We start from the raw sequence: 19,709 nt of genomic DNA, 5'->3' as shown, positions 1-19,709 counted from the left end.
ACTTACAATGGATTCCTCGACGAGGAATAGAGCTTACGAACTTCTTGTGCGGCTCACAATCGAGATCGAGCTGTCACAAGCACGCCTAGCCGTCTAGTAACCCAAGGCTCCAAGAGTAACAAACTTGAATCCACGGGCTAGACCAAAACCAAGTGCTCAAGAGGTAGGAATGAGGCTCACTAGCACGAATCCTTGCTCTTGCTTGCTTCTCACTCAAATCCCTCAAAGGAATCACTCAAAAATTAAGAGAGGGGAGTGAGAGAGCTCTCTTTTGGCTTTAGGAGGAATTCAGCTCGAAAGAATGACAAGAGAGAGTGAACTGAAGGAGGGGAGGGAGTATTTATACCCCTTGACCCAAAAATAGCCGTTGGGCGAACAGTTACCCGAAGACTCCTGGTATATGCCCGGAGACTCCAGGCAACCCTAATTTTTCAGCCCGTGAACAGCACCCGGACACTCCGGGCAAAGGGGTCCGGAGTATCCAGCCCTATACCCGGAGTATCCTGGTTAGGCAGGATGAAAGCTCAAGTTTTGCTCTTTTGAGTGTATTTTGTGGCTCACAGGTGTTTGTCTAGGTTCTCTTGAGCACAAGATTTAAATCGAAACCCTTGAATCAAGTCCATCTTGATAGTATGGCATCCCTATACTCCAATTTCAAATATAAAATCTAATATCATGAGTACACTTAAACACCGCCTTTTCATTTCCTTTTGGGGGGGCCATACGTCATCACTTGATTCACCTATACATATTCATCACCTGCACACATGCTCAATTACACAATTAAATATACATGTGTTTTGTCATTATTCACCAAAACCCACTTAGGGGCCTAGATCACTTTCAAACTCCCATGCCTACCAGACGGCACCGCAGCAGGCAGTAGTCCGCTGTCCACCCGCCTGCCCGGCTGGTTCGCATTGCGCCCGCATCGGCTGGCTACCCTGTCGTCGCCTCGTCGGTAGCTCGTAGATTGGTTCCTCTTCGGCTCCATTGTCGCGTGCGTGCCGTCGGCCGTCCCCCCAGCCCATACAGGTACTGGACCTTGCTTACACGGGGGAAGTTTTTGCATCCCCAGTGTGTTCCTATTGTTATGCTACCTGGTATTCCCCCTGGCCCCTGCAATGTAATCCACCCATCCATGGTTAAATGATTCCTATTCTTCAGGGCACAAGACCAATCGTACAAAATGTGCGGGCGCAGTTTGTTTCCAGAACGAGTTAGGGGTGTTTCATCTTATTCAGGAAGAGCCCCCGTAAAGAGCACGCGGTTGTGGGAGGGGCTTGTCTTGCTGTGGAGATGGTGAAGGCGGCAGCAAGGGTTCGGTATGTCCTCAATGTTCGTTTTCTGTGTAACACCGAGGTGTAGCTGGTATGGACTAGGTCCGTTCGAATGCTCATCTTGCGGAGTAAACTGGACCAGTTGTTACCATTTTGAATGCAAGAGCATATAGTGCAGAGCATTGTTTTGCTGCTCGGTACTTACTTTTTTTTCTGCCTGAATAATGCTAAGCTGGAATGCTATCAACTATCATATGGCAAACTGTAAAGTTTAACAACCCTTTCTCTTAATAAAACTTTTGGTAGATATGCATCTGCTTGCCATGAATGGAATTAGTGTATATACTTCCAGCAGGGCACCTCATATGCATTGATGCTACGTTTCTGTTCTTTGGCATCTGAACTTTACATCAACTGCTGTAGCTATGAGCCTGGACCGGCTTTTGAGGAGGTCAAAGAAGAACCCATGCTTGACATATCGCCAAAAACTTTCGGCAGGACTATATATAGATATTTTAGTCTTTCGGCAGGACTATATATAGATAGCCATGGCTAGAGGAGAGGTGAGCTCTTGAACCCTAGTTCATTTGCTCCTCTAATTTTTGTGTTTTTTGAATTAGAGTTTGTGCTATACTTTTTGATGGGAAAGGAGGGCCCTAACCTCCTTGTGTCATCCGAGCTTATAGATCACGGTTCGGGATTAATTTGGTACAACATTTTCGCTGTGTTCTTCGAGTTCTCGTTTTGCTCCCGTCGGTGTCTTGGCTCGATCTCCCTCGTCTCTCAATCTTTTGCGATTCCGTTTGAAACATTTTGTGGCTTATGCTCTTGTAATTATTTTTTCCAGAGGAATTCATGTTTCATGGATTGAGTGAGTAGATCGATCGTTTTCTTCGCTCGCCGTTCTTTCTTGCTTTCCCCTTCTTGTTTCTGTCCTTGCGCAGCAATACTTCCAGCAGGGCACCTCATATGCATTGATGCTACGTTTCTATTCTTTGGCATCTGAACTTTACATCAACTGCTGTAGCTATGAGCCTGGATCGGCTTTTGAGGAGGTCAAAGAAGAACCCATGCTTGACATATCGCCAACAGACTCGACAGAGTTTTGGCTAATATAGTGGCCTAAAGATCAGGTAAAGTTGGACCTCTTGCACCCAGTAGTGTGTTCTTAATATGATGCAATGCTGATTGTTGACATCTTAATGATTTCTGTACAACGATGCAGTTAGATGTTTCTGATTTCCATGGTAAAGAGTTTTCTCTTCAGCTGCACAAGGATGGAAACTCGGGCAATTTGGAGAGTTCCTCAGGTAACATAACCGGCTTGGGCTATAGTGAAGTTGCTTTGACTTGGTGATTGCATGGGACTATGGTGAAATTGCTTTGACTCGATGGTTACATGGTTTAATAGCTTTTGAGATTTCTGGAGACTCTACGCTTGAGTATTGTTCACTTCAACTTTAGCCATGGCGTTTTTGCCGAATAGCATTTGTATCCTATACTAAAGATATCAGTGTCCATCCTTTCAGTGGAACCATTGTATTTCCATGGCTAACATTGTGTCTGAATCTCCTAATATGTTCTTTTTGGTAGCCCGAATTAAGCATTGAGTTTTAGTCATTGTGGAGTTCTTATTCTACCTATATCCTTGTTTAATTTTTAGGGAATGAACTACTAGTGCATGGGTCCTTTGTGACATAAATTGAAATCAAGATGTATGACTTACAATGTATGACTACCGATTTTATTGAAATTGATCAGATCTGCGAATTCTTACGTCGATGCGGTCGCGTACGTGAACGAGTCGATTTCAGGAAAGGTGTTAGGGTCCTCGAAGTAGATGGTCCGCATCGGGCAGTTTTGAACGCCATGATGGACAGTTATGCCCACATGGCTTGAACTTGTTGCCTTGTGCATATAGTAGCCAGCCCGAAGCAAATGCAATAGCACCTATTATTGATTTAGCACGCATTGCCATCAAGGTCGACGGTTAGTAACTGTCATTGAACATAAGTTAGAAACAAGTGGTAAGCAGATGAGGGACAGTAGGAAAGTACGGTTGAATCTTTCCCGCCGTTGAAGCTGAAAGCGAGTTCCTCGAACCTGAAAAGTGAAATTTCTGAGAATCGGACAAACTGATACAAACTGCACTCACCCAGCCAACGTAAACAATAGAACAATTAAAGCAAAAAGAAACAAGAAAGAAGAAAAGTAGACCGTAGAAACAACTACCAATAGTCTTTGCATTTTTAAAACATGTATCCACACACTCTTTCTCTGCCATGTGCCATAGATGTGTATGATATGGACAAAGAACAAGAGCAGAGAATGTACTAATAGTCAAGCATGTTTAGTGCTAACTATACTATACATCTCATTTTTTAGTTGGACCAACACAAAAAAATTTAGCTACCGTGCATGTACTAGCTTGCATCGATTACAAAAATACAAAACACTGGATGCTGTACGAGAGCCATGCATTCTGGACAGCGCAAGGACATCTGCGAGAGCACGAGGCCAATGCACCAGATCGACCCAGTCCTGGCCTCGTGGACACAAAGGCCTTGGCTACAAGCTGAGAAAGAGAGCTAGCATAGATGGGCCATGGTGAAGTAGTGCAGGGGCAGCAGAGAAGAAAGGCGAGGGCGACAGCACGTACGGGTACAGCGCCAAGGCGCGGCGGATGGTGTAGATGGCGGCGTCGAACTTGGCGTGCAGCCGGGCATCGCCGCTGCTGCGCACCACCCGCTCGATCTCCATCGTCGCTGCGTTGCGCCGCTGCAGGTCCGAGGCCGGTTGGATCCACGCGGCTTAGCCGATCGGTCGTTCTCGCAACTTGATCGAGAGCAAGAAGAGAAACAGCTATGTCTTTCTAGTTTCTAAACAAAGAGAAAGGGCAGCTAGCTTGGGTGACGACGATTGGATCACCAGAGGTCAACTGGGTCCCTGCCGGCGATGAGGTTGAGGAGAAGCCGTTTGGTTCGCGTGCGTACGTGACCGACCGGGACGCGGACGCCAGTGCGGACCGGGACTCGGACCGGACCTGGTACGAACTCGGGCTGTCGGGCGTCATTATGGGTTGGGTCAATGCAGATGATTTTGCGATGATAGCGCACAAGGTTATGGCCCATCCTCTCCACACACAAGGGGCATCATGGGCCAATGATCTATTCGGCAGAACGGCTAACAGAAGCCCAAAAGCCCAACTTAGGGTTTGCACTCCCTCCTCGCTTGCTCTCTGTGTCCCGCCGCCGCCGTCTCATCACCGGTGACCACGCACAGAGTAGGGCAGCCAGGGGGCAGGCAACTCCCGTGCCTAGCAGACAGCACCGCAGCAGGCAGTAGTCCGCTGTCCGCCTGCCTGCCCGGCTGGTTCGTGTTGCACCCGCATCGGCCGGCTGCCCCGTCGTCGCCTCGTCGGCAGCTCGTAGATTGGTTCCTCTTCGTCTCTGTCGTCACGTGCGTGCCGTCGGCCGTCCCGCCAGCCCGTACAGGTACTGGACCTTGCTTACACGGGGGAAGTTTTTTCACCCCCAGTGTGTTCCTATTGTTATGCTGCCTGGTATTCCCCCCTGGCCCCTGCAATGTAATCCACCCATCCATGGTTGAATGATTCCTGTTCTTCAGGGCGCAAGACCAATCGTACAAAAGGTGTGGGCGCAGTTTGTTTCCAGAATGAGTTAGGGGTGTTTCATCTTATTCGGGAAGAGCCCCCGTGAAGAGCACGCGGTTGCTGGAGGGGCTTGTCTTGCTGTGGAGATGGTGAAGGTGGCAGCAAGGGTTCGGTATGTCCTCAACGTTCGTTTTCCGTGTAACACCGTGGTGTAGCTGGTATGGACTAGGTCCGTTCGAATGCTCATCTTGCGGAGTAAACTGGACTAGTTGTTACCATTTTGAATGCAACAGCATAGTTGCAGAGCATTGTTTTGCTGCTCGGTACTTACCTTTTTTTTTGCCAACTGGATCCGCGCTGCTTAGCCGATCGTTCGTTGTCGCAACTTGATCAAGAGCAAGAAGAGAAGCAGCTATGTATTTGTAAATGAAGAGAGAGGTCAGGCCAACTACCCTGGGTGACGACGATTGATGGGTCAATTGGGTCGTGCCGGCGATGCGGTTGCGGGGAAGCCGTTTGCGTTTGGTTCGCGGGCGAGCGTGACCGACCGGGACGCCGGCGTGGACCGGGGCTCGGACCGGACCTTGTACGGACTCGGGCCGTCGGACGTCATTATGGGCTGGGTCAATGCAGATGATTTTGCGATGATAGACGAGGCTACGGCTCAACTAATGCGGTTACCTCCCTCTCTCTCAGCCCTGGGCAGAATAAACCGAGAACCGAACTGAAATAACCGAGAACCGGAACCGAAAGAACTGGAACCGAGAAAATTCGGTTCCTGTTCGGTTCCTATTTCTCAGGAACCAAAATTACCCGGTTACTTCGGTTCGGTTCTCGGTTAAACCGGGGAACCGAAATAATATACATTGAGCCCACAAATTCATTAAGCCCAATGTATTGAGCACCGGCCCAACTAGAGACACCAGCCCAGTTAGCGCCGGCCTCCACCAGCTCGGCGCCCGCCCGCGCCCTGTCCCTGTGTCGCGGGGGCGCTGCCGACCTGCCTCCCAGTGCCATCACCAGCTCCTACTCCGCCCGCGCCCCCGACCCACCGCCACCCAACGCTCGCCAGACGCCGCCGCCAAGCGTCATGGGCGCCCCCGGCGAGCGCCACGTCGTCCCCAGCCAGGCCAGGTAATCCGCGCCCGAGGGCCTGCTCCCCCGACCCCAGCGCCGCCCAGCGCCCGCCGGCCACCGTCGCCCCGCGCCATCCGCGCCATCGGCCAGCTCTCGTCGCTCGCCACCGTCGCCTAGGCTATTCGCGCCCCTGATCCCAACTGGTTAGGGTGGCGGCGGCCACACGGCGGCCCACGCGCGGCGGCAGCCACCTCGACGAGCGGTGCGTGCGCGACGGCGGCCACCCCGATGAGCGGCGCCTTCCGTCCGAGCAGAGGGCAGAGGAGGCGAACGGTGGAGACGAGATTCGGTTAGTTCGGTTATAACCGGAACCGAACCGAACTAACCGAAACCGAATTGTCTCGGTTCCTACTTCTGAAAAGAACCGATCAGTCCCTAGTTTTGAAGAACTGAACTTGTGTAGGAACCGAGGAACCGAACCAATCGGTTCGGTTAGTACCGAATGCCCAGGCCGCACAAGGGCCATATGGGCCGATCATCGATTTGGGGCCAACAGAAGCCCAGAAGCCCAACGTAGTGTTTGCTCTCCCTCCTCTCTTGCTCTCTCTGTACCGCCGCCGCCTCCTCTTCACCGGCAACGCCCGTGCCTAGTAGACAGCGCCGCAGTTCCGCACGGCAGCACCGTCGCGCGTGCGTCCGCCCGCTTGCCCTGCTAGTTCGCGTTGCGCCTGCATCGGCCGGCCGCGATCTGCCGGAGGCGCGGGGCCCTCGTCACTCGCGAAGTCACCCCTCGCCGGTTCGCCCGTCGTCGCCTCGTCGGCAGCTCATAGATTGGTGCCTCTTCGGCTCCGTCGTCGCGTGCTTGCCGTCGGCCGTCCCCTTTTTCTTAGGTGTTTATCTTCACCCTCGCCTCCCCCAGCCTGTACAGGTACTGGACCTTGCTTACACGGGGGGAGTTTTTTCAACCCCTCAAACTCAATGTATTCCTATTGTTATGCTGTCTGGTATTCCCCCTGCTAACGAAATCCGTCCATCCATGGTTGAATCGGATTCCTGCTCTTAAGGGTGCTAGACCAATCGTACAAAAGGTGCGTGCACAGTTTGTTTCCAGGACGAGTTAGGGGTGTTTCATCTTATTCGGGAAGAGCCCCGTGAAGAGCGCGCGGTTGAGGGAGGGGCTTGTCTTGCGGTGGAGATGGTGAAGGCGGCAGCAAGGGTTTGGTATGTCCTCAATGTTCTCCTTGTTTTCTCTGTGACACCGTGGTGTAGTTGGTATGGACTAGGTCCATTCGAATGCTCATCTTGCGGGAATGCTCATCTTGCGGAGTAAACTAGACCGGTTGTTACCATTTTGAATGCAAGAGCTAAATGCAAGAGCTAGGGATGAAAGCGGGAGCGGGAAAATCCCGTCCCGACCGGCACCGCATACCGTGTAAACCGATCGGATACCATATTAGACTTAAATGTCAAAACGGGTGGGGTATGTGAAGCGTCCCCTCATAAGAGAAGACTTAAATGTGATGCAAAACACCAGTCCCAGGAGACTGATGCCACATTTATTACATCAGATGGTTCAAAACCGTACAAATCTTGGAGGACACTCGATACAGATAATAATGATAAGTAACCAAGCTACGACATAACACTAGACCGCAAACCACATGGGGTCTAGCACGGGCTCAGAGTATTGCGACAGCGAAGGCATCTTGAACAGGGCCGATTCCACAGGCAAGGTTGGGTGTAGAACGATAACCCTACTCAGCGTCGTCTGGCACGAAGTCTGGGTCTTCTTCTGTAAAAAGTAAGAGTGGGGTGAGTACAAACGTACTCAGCAAGTCCAACCACACCCACGGAGGGGGTTATATCAGAATAATATGCATAGGTAAACCAAGGATAAGGTTACGGTTTAATTTACAGAAAAACGATACTTTATGCAGTGGTTCATTTAACAGAAAACCTTTTTAGAAAAATCAGTGTTTGTAGTAATACGGAGTTCAAGTTTTAAGCTGCTACCGGACTCCCCGTCCGTCGTAGCACACGGCACAACTGCTGGACACAATTCCAAAACAACTCACACCAGCCCATCCCAATGAAACACTAGTTATGTGACCACACCGTAACTCGCCCAATACCGTGGGCACGGCTATTCGAATAGTTTTTAACTCTGCAGAGGTGTGCAACTTTACCCACAAGTAGGATACCATAACTCGAACACCGTCGTGTCGGTGTAGATCCCAACATAGCCATTACCCACCTTAGCTAAGCCTGACTAGCCATCACGGGATTCACCAAGGGGTCATCGACCTAACTCTGAGGTATAACCGGGGTATAAGTCACACTGAGCATATCTCTTCTCCTTGGTCACCCGTTGCTCTCAGCCCTCCTGATGGCTATCACACCAACTAGTGGGATTTATGCTACGCCGTTGCCCATTCAACGGTCGAGTGGTTTGCACGATAGTGGAGTTAGGTGAGATGACACACCAACTCGGTCCTTAGACACGACAAGATGGATAACTCCCTTCTTTGCCCTGCCACGTTGGCACGAGCACACCAAATGGCAAATCCGTAGAAATGTCATCCATCCCGTCTAAACACACTTTTCAAAAACACCATTTTTATCCCTTCCCACACACGCACACATTTTCTTTATAAAACCAGTAGTATTTATGAATAGGGTCCTAAGCGTTCTAATATCGATTAACGTCCAAGCAAAATCAGACATTAATCTAGGTGGCCAAGGAATAGTCATCACAAATCAAGGGGTGGCTATCCAACCGTATTTTCATGCAAGCAAAATATATGCAATTTTATAAAGCAGCCATTGGGTTGTGTTTATAAAAACTAGGACAGAAACATGCATCAAAGGATGGGATTGAACTTGCCGTCTTCGTAGCCTTCGGGAAGGTCCTGTCCTTCGGGCTCGGGGTCGCGGAACTGATCCTCGTTCCCTTGCTCGCAGTACTGCTCGTCGACGGGCTCTCCTTCGTTCACACCGTGGTCTACGACGCATACAAATAAACACACAATCAAGATAAAGAAATAAAAGTTTTATCGTTGAGCTCGAGTCGGAAATAATTAAGATATGGAGGTAGGAGTAATATTTTTAGGGGCTTATTGGATAGCATCGGCTGAAATATTATTGGGAATGGTGTGGTCGAGTTTTAGAATAATTGGAGGATTTTTGGCGCATGAAATGATAGATTAAAGAGATGTTTAAGGTCTAAACCAGGGTTCAAGAAGAGATGAAAATGGGATGAATGGATAGTATATGATTTTATAGGAATTTAGAAAGAAGAATCACTTAAATCGGAGTTTGGATGGGTGAGATATTATAGGTATAAGATTGGGTATTATTTATTCCGAAAATAGAAAACAATATTGACTTAGGTGCTGCGTGGGCTGTGTGGCGTGAGTGATTCCTTTGGGCTGGACGGCCCAACATTGATTTTAACTCAGATAGAAATATGCCGACACATGCTTAGGGGAGCAGAGGAGACAACAGCACAACTAGCGTTCCTCTTTTCTGCCACAACGCCATGGCAGCAGGCTCAAGCTCTCGGAGCTTTTCCAGAACGTCATTTCCAGCCACGGTTCTCGAATCTGAGAGCATGGGAAGAGAGAGGAGGGAGAGGGGGTTCCACTTTGGTGGCTCCGGGCATGGGTGAGCGGGTGGAAGGTGGTCGGCCACGGGCGGCCATGGATGGCGGCCTGCGAGCTCGTGGGGAGCTCACTGGTGGAATGGAGAGGGGAGGCTGTGGGTTGGGGATGGTCTAGCAGGGTGTGGAGGTGCTTACCTCGAGAGGAATTGAACCAAGGTGGCCTGGTTGGAGAGATCAAGAGATCGACGAAGAGTCTGTGGCTCTGTTCGTGGAGAAAACAGAGGAGCGAGGAAGGAGGTGAGCAGGATGGCTTTGGCGAGCTCGGGATGGCGATGGAGGGCGGTCCGGGGTGTCTTTTATAGGCGGAGAAGTCGAGCTCGGCCGGTGGCGCCTTCAATCCCGGCGACTGTGGCCGCGGCCGCTCGGAGTCAACACGAACAGCAGCAAGCTTGTAGCTGAGGCGACGTCGGCGTTGAAGCGGCAGCAACAAGGCGGGCTTGGCCGGCGAGAAGGCTGCAGCGAGGTGGGGCTCGGCGGTGGGCAGCACGGCGTGGTGTCGGCGGCAGCGTGCGGTCCCGTTGCGGGCCGGCGTGTCACGGTGTGCGTGAGCGCGTGGAGCGGTGAGTGTGCGTGCGCAGTGGGGCAGGGGAGCAACGGCGCGCTGCGCGGCGAGCAGCGGCCCGGCGTTGCCGTGTGAGCGGCTAGCCCGTGTGCGCGCGCGTGTGTGCGTGCGCATGGCGGCGTCGCGGCTCGTGCGTGTGTGTGGGATGCGCGCGGGCAGGAGGTGCTGAGCCGGTGCGTGCGCGGCTGGGCGGCGTGGCGAGCAGCGATCGGGGGTGCGGGAGCGGGGCGAGCGCGCGTGGGCAGGAGCAGGCCGGAGCGGGGAGTGGCGCTCGGGCGTGCGGCACGGGAGAGGAGGAGGGAGTGCGGGCCGGGCGCGCGACAGGGGAGAAGGGAGAAAGAAGGAAGGAGAGAGGAAAAGAAAAGAAGAAAAGAAAAAGGAAAATGGGAAAAAGAAAAAGAAAAGGAGGGGAGAGAGAAAAAGGGAGGGAGAGGGAGAGGGATTCGCGCCGGAACCGGCGCTCGGTCGGCCACGCGCGGCGCCTGGGCGCGCGTGAGCGCGATGCGCGGGTCGGGGGAGAAATAGGGCGGTGGATTTGGCTGTCGGGGTTGGGTTCAACAGGGATCGGGAGATCGGGCGGAAAAAGAGAGAGTTCCGAAAAAAAGTTAGGGAAACTTTGAGCTCCACGACGGACACTCGATTTGAAACTAATTATCGTACGATTTAATTTAGCGGATTTTTGGATGTTACAGTATGTTCCCGTCCGTGCTGGCGGTTCCTGTATTCACGCGGGAAATTCCCGCAGTTATATTCCTGTATTGGGGAGGCAAACCTCCATTTCAGCCCAGCCCCATCACTCGGCCCAGTCCAGTAGCTAGCGCCCGCGACCCCGCATCCTCCGCTGTTTCCCCCTCCAAACCCTAGCAGCTCAGCCGCTTGCCAGGCGCCAGGCGCCAGCCATCTCTCTGCTGATGTCCCGTGCTCTCCGTCTCTCGCCACCCAGCAGTGGCCGGAGTCTGCCGCCCCCAGGCTTGCCGTTGCCTGTCCCCAAGCCTGCTGCCGCCGTGCCCCAGCCTGCCGCCGCCCGCCGCGTCGCCGCCCCCAGCACCCAGGCCTGGTAAATTAGATTCCAGCCGGCGGGTCCCGCTGCCCACATGGGCAAGTAGCTTGGCTAGGTGCGCCGACTACTTGGAGGTCAGAGGCTTAGAGCTACTTGAGCTAGGAACAGAGACAACAATAACGAGCAAAATCATCTATTGCGTGGTGCTGGTGATGAGGCTGCGGTGGGTGATTATGCTTGTGTTACTGTGTAGTCTTGTTATATATTATCTTGCTTGCATATAATTTGTGCATAATTGTAACTATTTTGTCAAGCTACATGTATGAAGTGGTCACATATATTTTCTCGTTTTGAGTTCTCGATTCCCGATCGTAATCGACGTATTCCCGATCGAAATATTTCGTTCCCGATACCCCGTAATACCGAATTCGTTTTCCTGTCCGGCTTTTCCTTTCCCGCTCCCGTCCCCGACCAAAAAATATGGTTGCGGGAATGATTAAAAATATGGTTGCGGGAATGATTAAAGGATTTTTCCGACTGTTCCCGACCATTTTCACCCCTAGCAAGAGTATTATAATTGCAGAGCATTGTTTTGCTGCTCGGTACTACCTTATTTCTGCCCGAATGATGCTAAGCTGGAATGCTATCAACTAGACAACTACCATATGGCGAACTGTAAAGTTTAACAACCCTTTCTATTAATTAAACTTGTGGTAGATACACACCTGCTTGCCACGAATGGAATTAATGTATATACTTCCACGAGGGCACCTCATATGCTTTGATGCTACATTTCTGTTCTTTGGCATTTGAACTTTACACCAACTGCTGTAGCTATGAGCCTGGACCGGCTTTTGAGGAGGTCAAAGAAGAACCCATGCTTGACATATCGCCAACAGACTCAACAAAGTTTTGGCTAATACAGTGGCCTAAAGATCAGGTAAAGTTGGACCTCTTGCACCCCAGTAGTGTGTTCTTAATATGATGCAATGCTGATTGTTGACATCTTAATGTTTTCTGTACAACGATGCAGTTAGATGTTTCTGATTTTCATGGTAAAGAGTTTTCTCTTCAGCTGCACAAGGATGGAAACTTGGGCAATTTGGAGAGTTCCTCAGGTAACATAACTGGCATGGGCTATAGTGAAGTTGCTTTGACTTGGTGATTACATGGGACTATGGTGAAATTGCTTTGACTCGATGGTTACATGTCTTAATAGCTTTTGAGCTTTTTGGAGACTCTACGCTTGAGTATTGTTCACTCCTACTTTGGCCGTAGCGTTTTTGCCGAATAGCATTTGTATCCTACACTAAAGACATCAGTGTCCATCCTTTAAGTGGAACCATTGTATTTCCATGGCTAACATTGTGTCTGAATCTCCTAAGGTGTTCTTTTTGGTAGCCCGAATTAAGCATTGAGTTTTAGTCACAGTGAAGTTCTTATTCTACCAATTTTCTTGTTTAATCTTTAGGGAACGAACTACTAGTTTACGGGTTCTTTGGGTCATAAATTGAAATCAAGATGTATGACTTACAATTTAGTTTATGAAAATAAGGTGGTACCATTACCAATATTCATAAGTTCGATCATTGAAATGAAATGCCAGCTTTATCATGTAATGTACTGTTAACTCATTAATTTCTCAGTTGAAGCTAGAAACAGCACATGCCAAACATCATAGTCCAATTTTTGTGGGAAAGAACTACTCAATTTTTTCACAATGAAAATATCAGTTACAGGCTGCAGCTAACACACTTACATTTTTCAGGGAAATCTTATGAGCTTGTCAGCTATAAGGCCCAGCAGCCAGATGCAACTATCTTTCAACCATCAGGATCAGAAATAAAACCTGGTATGGTGGAATTTAACTCTTTATTTTAATTGTGTGGGATTTCATATATTATTTTACCCCTTTCTCGAGATAGGAATCTTGCTAAAAATGCTGCTGTATATATCTTCATATTCGGTTTAATGTGTTAGTTTTTCAGGCCATTATTGTTTGATGGGTTGGGAGACCCCTAAGCTAGCGATCATTAGATAGAATCCCTTGCTATTACTTCTTCCCATTTGCTAATGTCATGGGCAATTAGTCGGGCCCTTTGGGCTTGGATAATAGTCCAGCCCATTACTATAGCGTGGTACTGTAGCGCTGGCGGTATTAAGCCATCAGGGTTTGGGTTGGTTTAAGTTCTATATAAGTAGAGGTTGTGCATCTATTTGGAATCAAGTAAAAATTATCAGGAGAGATCGTCATCTAACTCCAGGGCTTTGGGCGCAGCCGCTGCCGGCGTGCCCAATCTCAAGTTACCGGTTCATGAATAATGTTAACAATATAATGAGCCTTCTGCTTCATGATAGTTTGTAGTCTCATATTTGGTTTTTTTGACAATGTTTCTTAGTCTGTTATTTTGACATGTACTTCAACTTGTCAGTTTGGGTTGCTTTGATCTATAAGGGAATCTATAAGGGAAATACTGAAATGAGAAGAGAAGAAGCAGGACATGGTTCCCATCTCTGAAAGTTTATTTCCAAATGTCAAATTCAGAGATATTATTCACTTGTAGCTCTGGGTTTAGTAAAGGAAACCAACTGCCATGCAGAAACTATATTGGGATGAAGATGAACTGTAGAAGTTGGACCGTATCCCAGCCTAGTGCCAACAATGAAGAATCTCTCTTCTGGACTGTTGCTTAGTGTTCTGGTGAATCAGTGTTATTTCCTGCATGACAGTTCGATCATGAAAACAAGGTGGCGTTGTAGCTATCATTCAACTGTGCGAAACAAGAAAGAATTAGGCTAAATAAATACTCTCTTTTTGTTTTTTAAAAAAATCTCTTTTTAACGGTTGGTTGTCAAGCCTGCAGCAAATATATTTATTTTGTTTCATATTTAAAGATAAGCAAACTCTGCTTAAAATCATAAGGGTTTTGGTGAAGGAGGAAAAATATCCATCACCTTCTCTTGTCTTGCAGGCACTACTTTCTAAATTTGTGTAAACTCTGAAGTAGTGTTCTGTCTTAGCTTTCTCATCTGCTATTCATATTTTATGTTTTTATATGCAAATTTGTTGACTGACAAAAAAATACAGTGGGGAAGATATCACAGCGAGTTTGCTTAGTTCGTTATCCTGAACCTGAGGAATTAGTTAAACCAAATTTTGGGGGTCTTACTCCTAGCAGTAAGATATCTGCAGGTAATTTTTTTTTCATCAATTCCACTTTCCACTGTTATCATTGTAGCCAAGTTAGGTAGGATACAATGTTACTGATGGATAATACTAGTCTAAATCCCTAGATTGGGGGTAATTCCTGGCAGTTAAATCATGCAATTGCTTGGTTTCCTGTTCACGGACTTATATTTTTGGAAGTTCATAACTATTCAACAGAGGAAAGACAAGTCGGTCCAAGTGCATGTCATCTATGTTAGTAACCTTACAGGCATATGGTGTAACCTTATTTTTTTATTTGTGTGGGTGCTAATTTTAAACATCTGGTCTAATTTTACCATGAGATGGGAGGTCACCAGTGAAAGTTGATTAAGTAAGAATAGCCCCATAAGATTTAATAACTTATTCAGGTGTATTTTTGAGTTCACTCATGATGAAATGCATTTTTGCCAATAACTTGCATCCCTCAAACAAAATGCTGTCAGTTTACTTAATGGCCCGTTTGCCACTCAATCATTATAACCACGAGAAAGAGACATCTGATTGAACTGCGATTCTCTTGTGGCCTCCCAGGTTCTTCTAGGAAGACTAAGTCTCGATTCACTAGTGCATCGAAGAACCGGAGCAGCCAAGGCTCGGCCCGTTCAATTCACTGGGCCAATGGAGCGCAGAGCCGACTCCCAAACACAAGCAGAAGAGAAAGGATGAAAGCAGCCTGGGGCACTCAAACATGCATGTCAGGCAAGGCCTCCCAAGGATCTCAGGCGCATGCCGTGCAGAGCAACACGACTTCGGAGGTGCCACAGTCGTCATCGGAGAAATCGAAGAAGAAAAAGGTTAAGATCGTGGAGTAGTAGTGTCGTCTTGGCCAGGAGATCAATTTCCCTTGAACTATCAGCTGCTGCGGAGCTGTGCCGGAAATATGGGTCTGTAGTTCCTTCGTGCGTCCCTGGATCTCAATTTTGTTGATGCATAACATATATTTCTCGAGTGGTAGGTGGTGTTTGCGGGATGATACTTGGGAGTTAGGAGAGCCCGTTGCATGGTGTGTACCGCAAGCAACGACATGCCCCTTGAGTTCTGATTTCTGAAAGCCTATTTTCCTATTTGGAAACCATGCCATTGCTAACTAAGTTAATCATGCATGTCGGAAACGGCAGACCGTGCATAGCCTGCTGATCTTGAGGTAAACTGCTCCCGGTTCACTCGCTCATTGTAGCATCGTTTTGCTAGAGTTCGGGAAAGAAGGGACATCCCTCAGCAATCAGTGTGCCACAGGCACCAGCTCTCTGCATCATCGCATGCTGGTTCAGTTCTGCATTCACTATGTCCGTTTGGAACGAAGGATTTCGAACCGAGAGCTGCTTACTCCAAAGCTGGAGCAACTACCTCCCAGACCGCAAACCTCCTCCCGTTCCAGTCTCGAATAAATTCTCTAAATGCCATTGAAATTTTAAAGGGGTTGGCTAACGTACAGCCCCTTTTTAGATAAGCGGGTTACTAGCTTTTTTTTCTTATTTGGCAAAGAACTGCTAGATCAGGAGAAAAAAATAGTTGGCACCAGTCATGATTAATGTTTTCACCAAAAAATCAGACCTGTACCACTGTGGCACCGTCCCTCTCCTAATTTGCTTGCTTCTAGATGTTTCAAAATTTGCAATGACAAAAGCAACTTTTGAAACCTCATAAGCAAAATTATGAAAATCTGAAAGCAAATTAGAACATTTACAAAGTTTCACCTCATCTAAATTCCAAATATTCACATAGTTTCAAAACTACTACCACATACAAATCATGATTGCCTCAACTGTTGTACTGCTGATTACAGCCGATGATTAAAACTACCACCAAACAAAAAGATTGGAGGTACTACAACTAATATCAAATTACACATGAATAAAATCAAGCTAGGTTGAGGTGCAACTAAACTGCTGCTGATGATGATCTAATGAACTTTCTGATCACCAAACACCAAATCTGTAATAAAAAAGGAAAGTCTTTATTTCACTATGGATCAAAAATTGAAAACTCTAATTAAACTCTGGATATAAAAAAATGTTAGCAGCCTTACAGATGTAGAGCATGTTATAGTGTTGATCTGCTGAAGAAACTTGCAGGCAGAAAAGAAAAGTACATCAACCAACTTATGAACACACTTTTGGAGGACTAAAAGGAGGAAAGGAACACAAATTAGTGAAAGAGTAGCAAGTGCAGTTAGTATCAGGAGTAAAACATCACCAAGTCTGAATACTTCGGTAAACAAATGTTGCTTGAACTTTTTTTTAAGATTAGTATAATTGCCTAGATAAATGCATTGAGTTGCATACATGAAATCAGAAGAATTGGCTAGATAATGCACTAGGTTGCCTAGCTCACTGATTAAAATATCATTTAGCAAAATAAGACCCTTAGATAAACAGGTTCATATGACAACATAGTCAGGCAGTCAGAAAGCAAGATTGAGAAAATGACTCATCGTAACGATGTATTACCTTCAACATACGCATGGGGGAGCTGTACACACCTCCATCATGACCACAAGCTGAGCACCCACTGAGCCGCAGATTGCACTTGACAGGTTCAACGGCTAGAGCTTTTCTAAACCACACTACTGTTTTTCCCGGTGCCTGTCAAATGGCTCCAATAACATACAAAACAGAAGTCAACAACACATGGAGATAGCAAAAGTTCCATCTCTATAACAGTCATCAAGTCAGTTTGGGTTTTTTTTAACAGATACTACAGAGGGGAAAAAGAAAAGGCATAAGATTTGCACCTTTCGGGAGCAGTCGCTTCTTTTCCTCCCCAGCTATGTCCTCAAGGGTACAATTGTACAAGCATTCTCCCCCCAGTGGTGGACCGCCATCACGAGGATCACATATATGTGTTCCCTAGTGTTGACGGTAAAGGAGGCTCAGCAAGCTACCAAATAGAAACATCAAAATTAAAGCTACGGTTTATAAAACACCCGCAGACACAATTCTTGTGAAATTGTATTGTTATGCCTAGGTAGAGCAATATTATTGCTTATGGAAACTGATATTATTGCCTACCGGAACTAATATTATTGCCTCTGTAGAATATTCTTGAGAACCAACATTAAAATGCCTATACGAGATCGTAAAAGGACATTACTAACCCAATTAAAATGCTTATGAGTTTTTACCAAAATGCTAGTTGATTTAGCATAAGTTTCCTAAAAAATGCTAACACAAAATAGTACAACTGTGAGTAGAAACAAATATCAGTTAGTGAAGAACCTTAATGTTGTGTATATGTACAATACGATTGCAAATAGCTCTGCTTATGCTTGCAGGTTGCAGCTCGCAGCTGGACAGCTGCTTGTGCTTACTGTCGGGAGATGGTTCCAAGCCGCTGCTGCGGCTTCCCAGTGCAGCTTTGATGACTGCCCCCGGATCCATAGCCTTGATGGGCTCAGATTTAGCGAGGCCATAGAGGCGCTTGATGGTCCTCGAGATGGAGGCAGGAGCGGAAAACACCCTCGATTCCCTTGGCTCCGAAGTAGCAGGAGCCGGCGGCGGCTCCGAAGTAGTTTATTGCCTAATGAAGTATATTGATTTATAATCAGGAACCATAATATTTCCAAATTCCCTCTCATATTATTGCCTAGCTGGTAACTATAATTTTGCCTAACAAAATACATTGTTTTGCCTTGTTACAATTATAAAATTATATAAAATAAGAACCATATTATTGCCTAGTAAACCATGTATTTAAAACCTGATCTAGGGAACTGGGATATATAATGGTAGTATGTATGGAAACCCCTTTTCTTTACAGTCATCTAGGGACAATTTAAAAAGGCTCTTCACACTGCACTTGTGCGTCTGGATTTAACAGAAAATGATTTGAGAAACTTGCAGCATATTGATTGACCAATCAAAGCTAAAACATCTAGCAATTAGGAATGATTTTCCGTATACTGAATCTAGCAAATATAGCTGGATTATCAAACTATAGCTAGCACCTAGCATACTTTTATGTAATAGGCATTCATAGCTGAAATACAAAAAGGATCAAAAACACCCGGAGCATCTAGAAGTATACCATGCAAATTCAAGCTCGTGCTCATAATCACTTGAACATATCACCCTCCCTGACTCCTGCTTATAAAATGTTGAAGGATACAAAGCTCCACCAAACTATGGCAAACATGACAGGAAAATGAAAAACAGAAATAAGTTATAAGCTACACCTAGATACTATCATCATTAAAGCTAACACACGTGCAGTATGCATAACATCTACAAATACCATCTACAGCTCGATCAATCGAGCAACATACACCCTTTGTCCTATTGATTAGGAAATAAAATAGTAAATCAATACATCTACAGGCTCTGCGTTTCTAGCCAAAGGGTAATACTAGCATGCTGTAAGATGAAAAGTTTGCATTGAAATTGTGAGGAGATGAGATAACAACTACTGGTATGCAGAACGAACAAAGGGAAGGCACTCACGAAGAAGCTCCCCTCGCCCATCTGCAAGTTCTGCATCTGTGGCCGAAGGGGAGTGAGTGGGCCTTCACCACGGTGCTTGAGAAGCTGCCTCCATACATCACGCACCTACACTGGTTTGCCTACGCGCAGTGGAACAGAGCTCACAAATCACGGCCGTCGTCCCGCTCGCCACATCGTACACCAACCCCAATGCCTGCTCGTGTGGCTGCTGTCCCGCCACCTCCTGCCACGGGGCATAGGGCTCGAAGTAGCTGTGGGGGCGAGGCACCCGGATGAGGGGGAGGAGGATGCGGAGGTGGTCCTCGAGCTAGCTAGGGAGGGGAGCAATGGGTGGATTTGAGCAGCAGTAGGCGGTGGATCTATGCAGCGGCAAGCGATGGATCTGAGGAGGGGAGAGGGGAGGGAGAGGGGGTGAAGGGAAGAAGGGGGAACACCTGGAGTGCGCGGGGAGGCCGGCGAGCCGCACCAGTGGAGGAGCGCGGGGAGTGCTTCGTCGTCAAAGGAGTGGCACCCGGGCGTCGAGCACGAGGCGGAGGCGGGAGGCGGCCTTGATGGCGAGCCAGCGGCAGCAGACGAGGGAGCAGTGCTTGCAGTTGCTGGAGCCGAGCATGCCGAAGACGAGTGTGAGGAGCTCCTTGGGGAGGCCGGCGATGCGGTCCTCCCCGCCGACAGCCTCGACGACGGAGGCGAGGAGCTGCGGTGTCATCGCGACGACGGTCGGCGGCGGGGGCGAGGGCTTGCGGCAGCGCAGATGTGGTGGGGCACGGGCCCTTGAGGGCGGCATAGGCGGATCTGCCAAGGAAGGGGCAGGCGGAGGGGGAGGCGTGGGTGGGCATTAGGGGGCGTAGAGGAATGGGAACAGTTCCAAT

At 48.0% G+C, this 19,709-nt stretch overlaps 2 long non-coding RNA genes and 1 pseudogene across 9 annotated transcripts; 2 read left to right on the top strand and 1 right to left on the bottom strand.

Annotated features, from left to right (window-relative positions):
• The first annotated feature begins 1,259 nt into the window (after positions 1–1,259).
• LOC120703385 lies at positions 1,260–3,012 on the top strand. The gene is made up of 3 exons (XR_005686935.1): positions 1,260–1,325; positions 1,704–2,413; positions 2,506–3,012. It is a non-coding gene; the product is annotated as an uncharacterized LOC120703385 (long non-coding RNA).
• A 1,949-nt stretch (positions 3,013–4,961) lies between these two features.
• On the top strand, positions 4,962–15,492 carry LOC120703383 (annotated as a pseudogene).
• Positions 15,493–16,054: 562 nt separating this feature from the next.
• LOC120703384 lies at positions 16,055–19,678 on the bottom strand. Of its 8 annotated transcripts, none has more exons than XR_005686929.1 (7): positions 19,275–19,678; positions 18,428–18,522; positions 17,620–17,920; positions 17,136–17,281; positions 16,852–16,986; positions 16,431–16,525; positions 16,055–16,336 (listed from the first exon to the last, which is right to left on the bottom strand). It is a non-coding gene; the product is annotated as an uncharacterized LOC120703384 (long non-coding RNA). The 8 variants fall into 8 exon arrangements; XR_005686932.1 differs by having other exon boundaries at positions 17,136–17,250; XR_005686933.1 differs by having other exon boundaries at positions 17,712–17,920.
• Positions 19,679–19,709: the final 31 nt, after the last annotated feature.

This window comes from Panicum virgatum, chromosome 4K (assembly GCF_016808335.1).
Source record: "Panicum virgatum strain AP13 chromosome 4K, P.virgatum_v5, whole genome shotgun sequence".
NCBI classification, from domain to species: Eukaryota; Viridiplantae; Streptophyta; class Magnoliopsida; order Poales; family Poaceae; genus Panicum; species Panicum virgatum.
Note: the sequence above shows the minus strand (reverse complement) of the source record. Positions and strands in the feature narration are given on the sequence as shown.